Source organism: Chinchilla lanigera, unplaced genomic scaffold, assembly GCF_000276665.1.
Source record: "Chinchilla lanigera isolate Chin_1 unplaced genomic scaffold, ChiLan1.0 scaffold00042, whole genome shotgun sequence".
Lineage (NCBI taxonomy): Eukaryota > Metazoa > Chordata > Mammalia > Rodentia > Chinchillidae > Chinchilla > Chinchilla lanigera.
The window spans coordinates 10,236,133-10,241,188 of record NW_004955443.1 but is presented as its reverse complement, the minus strand read 5'-3'; the positions used below and the strand labels follow the sequence as shown (position 1 = coordinate 10,241,188).

At 36.5% G+C, this 5,056-nt stretch overlaps 1 long non-coding RNA gene across 1 annotated transcript; it reads left to right on the top strand.

Moving 5' to 3' along the window:
* The first annotated feature begins 207 nt into the window (after positions 1-207).
* Positions 208-4,728, top strand: LOC102011816. Its single transcript, XR_262203.1, has 3 exons — positions 208-297; positions 3,234-3,303; positions 4,584-4,728. It is a non-coding gene; the product is annotated as an uncharacterized LOC102011816 (long non-coding RNA).
* The last annotated feature ends 328 nt before the right edge of the window (positions 4,729-5,056 follow it).

Here is a 5,056-nt window from a genome sequence, read left to right as displayed (position 1 = left end):
AGAATCCTGCTTTATTTTCCGTCACCCACAGACACAGTGTACTAATATATAATTAGGTGTAATTAACAGCCATTAAATGTAATCAGGTATTATAATTTTACAGCTTCTTTCTTTCAATTTTACCTTTGGCTTCTTTAGCTTCTTCCTTCTTGTTTGGAACGCCCGTTAAACATCTGTGTTATAATTGCCGTTAAACTAAAGTTAGATGCACTTTGTGAACCCTTTGACATTTCTCTTTTAATTAGCATGCCTGAGAATTGGTGAGCGGATCTCAGTACACCTATTTTGACAGTCTGGGTACGTTTTGCTTTCCTCTACAAGCCAGACTTAATGATGTGGGATTTATCGGGGTGACCAACTGTCAAATTTGCATGGGACCGAAGGGGTTCCCAGGACGCAGAATTTTCACTAGTAAAAACAAAATAAAACCACAAAAAGGTACTCACCATCAAAGCAGGACAGAGGATCATACAGGTGCTTCTTGAAAATTCGAGCCATAGGGTTAAATGCTTAGACTTGAGAGAGTCAGATCCTTCAGATGAAATTCCTGGCCTTGGCTCTTTAGCAAGTCATTTTGCGCAACTTACTTGTTTTATGTCAAGTTCCTCCCTCTACAAACGGAGAACAACAATGATGCTTACCTATTAGATATCTTTGGGGTTTATGTTAGTTAATACATACAGTTGTGAACGTTACACCTTACATATAGAAAATGTTTATTTTATTCGTTAGTTCTATTGCTAATATTGAATTTTTATTTGTGATAGCCAAATTTAAAGTACCGAACTTCCCACAAGCTTGAACAGAACATATATCTTAAAGTATTTCACACCTTCATTATCATCTGTATCTTAGTTTTGCATATGTGTTAGCATTCTTGGCTTTCAATTTAAATTTTCTGAATCTTTATTCTATAACTGAAGATTATTGTACACAATGAAGCACTGCATTCATCTTAAAAATTTCTCTCACTCTTTTCTTTCTATAAATTGGGGGGGGTGGGTAAGGGGGAGGTAAAAGAATAAGGACAGGAGGCTGAAAAACAAACTTACACAGTCATAAGATGTCATAATGATCTTATCCTCATCAGAAAACAATTAGGCATTATCTCTGAAACTTCTTTCAGTTGAACTGCACTGAATTTATATCCAAGGTAACACCTTGTATGTATTCTTTGTGTGTGTTTGTGTGTGTGTGTGTGTGTGTGTATTTGTATTTTTGTGGTACCAGGGATTGAACATATGGCCTTTCACACACCAGGCAAGTGTTATACTGCTGACCTATATCCCCAACCCTTATTTATTTTTATTTTAGAAGATCACTCTACAGAACACAGCAGTTTTTAAAGATTAAGTAGAATATGATAGGCCATCTTTTTAAGTGCACTGAAAGTTGACTTCACAAAGCTACTCCTACTAATAATGGGTCTTATCTTTTATTGGAGGACTTGACAAAGGTCAAATATACTTCACGAAATGCTTTGCTTATGTTGGAATTCATTTTTGCCTTTACACAACTTTATGAGCTGAGTACTCTTCTTGTCTCCCTTAGGCAAAAGGTAGAACTGTTTGGCTGGTCTCAGCTTAGTGAGAACAGGCACTTTATCACATAATATGAGTAGTATTTGAATATGTGTTTTACTTTATTTTGCTTAGGTCCAGTTTTTAATTTATTGAGACATGACTTATAAAATTTCCTTCCAAATTCCAGTTCTGTTAGTCATCTAATCTTTCAGTGTTGCTATGTGTCTAGTTGCCTTTGAACCAAAGAAGTGATCCATATTTTTATACCCAGGATCACCAAGATTTGAACATCTTTTCTTTTTATTAGAACACAGTATTTCTTTCCAAGCTGCCAGACAGTATCCCAGTGGTGGAGCTTGTTTACCAGTTCTTCTCTATAATAACATGGATCAAGATAACTGACCCAATATCCCAAGACTCCCAAACCTCTGTCCTTGCTATTTATTCTAGTCTACCTTTGATAGTGCCTAAATTTTTACTGCAATGCAGTTTCTTTTGTTCATTTTCATGTTTACAATAGCTGTGCTCATGCTACAAAATGTATCACTTCTGAGTTCTTGCAAAAGAGGTCCGATGAGATGTAAAGTCTAAATTATTTACTGTTTAGGTCTTAGCATAAAATTTTTCAGTCCTTAGACTAGACTGTCGACATTACACCTGTTGGGTGGGTATCTTGGCTATACTTTTTCATTCACTATGTCCATACCTGCTATTTTTACCCAGAGTTCAAAAACCGGCCTGTTGATCTTTGAAACTTCATGGTCAAACCTCCCTTAATAGTCTCCTTGGTCTGCGTAGACACAGTGTCGTGGTCCCATTGGATGTGGATCATTGTAAAATCTTTTATGCAACATATTTCAGGGAAGCAACTCTGTCTTATCTTTGCTGTGTACTTATTCTAATCAACTCAGCAGGAAGATAAGATAAAATACGTTGGCACACTTCAAATGGAACAATCATAGATAGGTTGACTTAGGGATGTGGGATCGTTCATTCTTTTGTTCTTTTTCCCTGCCAACAAGTACCATTTCCTACACATATTATTCTCATGCTGTTTTTATTTAATTATTTTAAAATGGTATTTAGAAAATGAAAAACACAAAGAAGTTATTTTACCTTCTCCCTTCTTGTTCTACCTCCTCCTCCTTCCTCTTTACCTTCTTCATTATGTTGGGCATGTTCTGACTTTTATTATTGTTTGAGGCAACAATAACAGCAGAATTCCAAGTAAGACTTCTTTGCATGCATCTTTCCACAGGAGGATAGAACTTTAACAAGCAGAGAAGTGATCAGAGGGTAATCACTGCTATATCAAATTAGAGCATTTTAAAAATAACAGGCACAGCTGTAGAACTCTCACTGAGAATGAACTAAATTTAAAAATTCTCAGGTCCATAACTGGCTCCCTATTGATGGACTCTACTCTGGATGCTTTGTCAAATCATTACAGATTTCCTGACTGTTCTTTGAATCAAGGCATTTCCTTGTTAATCCTAATTGGCTAGTTAAAGCAGGACAGGTTTCTACTGCTTAAAACAACTGCCTGAGGATTTTCAGTCAAACAATAAACTGTGCAGCTCGTCTTGTGCTTATCACCCGGAAATCTCAGGGACATTAATGTCTCTAGAATAAGTAGCAGAAGTCCTACAGATTCTGCAATAAAGACTCTGTTCTAGTAACTTTCTGTAAATAATTGTTTCTCTGCCACAGATTACAGGAACAACAGTGTCCTCACTTGAATTTAGTGAGCTTTCTAGTCACTGCAAATAACAAAAGCCAGGTATGTACCTCCTTTATCACAAGTAATTTGTATTCTGCTATCATTGTTACCAAAAAGGGAATTGACTCTTGGAATCACATTTTATTTTTGATTGGATAGAGAAATCTAGCTGGAAAATCTGAGGCTGGGGATCAGCATCTGTTGTACATAGGTGATTTCTCTCCCTTAAGATTCAAATTGCTGGCTTGACCTTCCGATTACCTAAAACTGTTTCTCATACATCTGTCATAATGTAGAACAGGATATTTTTTAAAATGCCTGACAACCAATGTGAAAAAGCTATTTAGTTCCCAGTCTAGCTTTTCCAACTGGTAGTACATTGATCAACCAGGCAGTTTAATGAATCTGCCATCTTGTACCAGCAGTTATTTTCTAAATTAAGTCATATTCCATGTAAAAGCCTTATTGTTATTCAGGGCACTTCCCAGCTACAGCTGCAAGATTCGATTAAATCAATATGTTCCTATGAGGAACAGCTTGTTGGGGGATGGCATTGTGAAAAGGCACAAGATAACAACAAAAGAAAAATGCAGGGTTTCATTTTACTAATAAAGTTCCAAGGTGTGTTCTTATATCCTAGTAGTGTCTCTTTTCGAAGGTTCTTCCTTTAAAGTGTAAAGGGTTTTGTTCCCACATATTGTGCACTTTAAAAGTAAGAAGATTGATGGTAGAAGTCACCTTAGCTATTAGTAGTATATTTTACACATCTAAGGTCACTTGCCTGGCCTACAGTAGTTGGGTAACGGAGGAAGTTCTTGTCTTCATCTAATGGTATTAATATAAAATGGAATTACATCATTATCCTTGTCTCAACAGTTAAATTACGGACTCTAAGTGAAATTCTAATCTTACTAGAATTTCAACTAAGTTAGGAAGTATGACAGGTGTTATTTGTAAGGCTGAACAACCTATGTTTGATTTTAAATTCTATTTACTGTGAGTGAACTAAGCCAAGTCACTTAATTCTTTTGTAAAATGAATAACTATTTCCTTATTTGTTGCACAATGCTATTGTGTCTCTTACTTATTATTTGTATTCTCAGGAGCTAAACCTGGGTCTAGCACATAGTAGGGACTCTAAAAGTTTCTGTGGAATGAAATCCTGTAAAGCTCTATGTCCACTGCAATACCCTAATATTATAGCTATTATATATTTAGTTCCAATGTAGTGCATATTTCTCCAATGTGCTTTATTCTGCCTGGTTACTTTACCTTTATTATGTGATTATATATTTCTTCCTACTTGTGATAAAGCATATTCCATATCCCATGACTTTCAGCTTAAACATAGAACCAATGAGAAGCAGATGAAAATTGGCAGTTTTCCAGGAAAGCCTCAGACAAAAGAAGCACTGCATATTTCAGCTTGCTCTACTGGCCACAATATTGCCCTAATAACAAGAGAACCCAGTGATCCAAGGAAGATGAGAGGTATGTAGAGTATTTCTACACTAAAACTACATTTTGGAGTCTCCTGGCCAAGACCAAACTCAATTAGTTGAACTCCTGCTGTTATAGTGTAGATGTAGAATGTCCCCCAAAATATCATGGGTTCAGAGCTGGGGCACTTAGAATGTCATTGGGTGCCATACCCATCAGTGGATTGATCCATGAGTTCATTGTCAAAATGCTGTGAGGAGGAAGGCATGTTTGGAAGAAGTGGAGGCATATTTTTGGGGAATGTGTCTCCCTTGGCAGCTTCTCTCTCTCTCTCTCTCTCTCTCTCTCTCTCTCTCTCTCTCTCTCTCTCTCT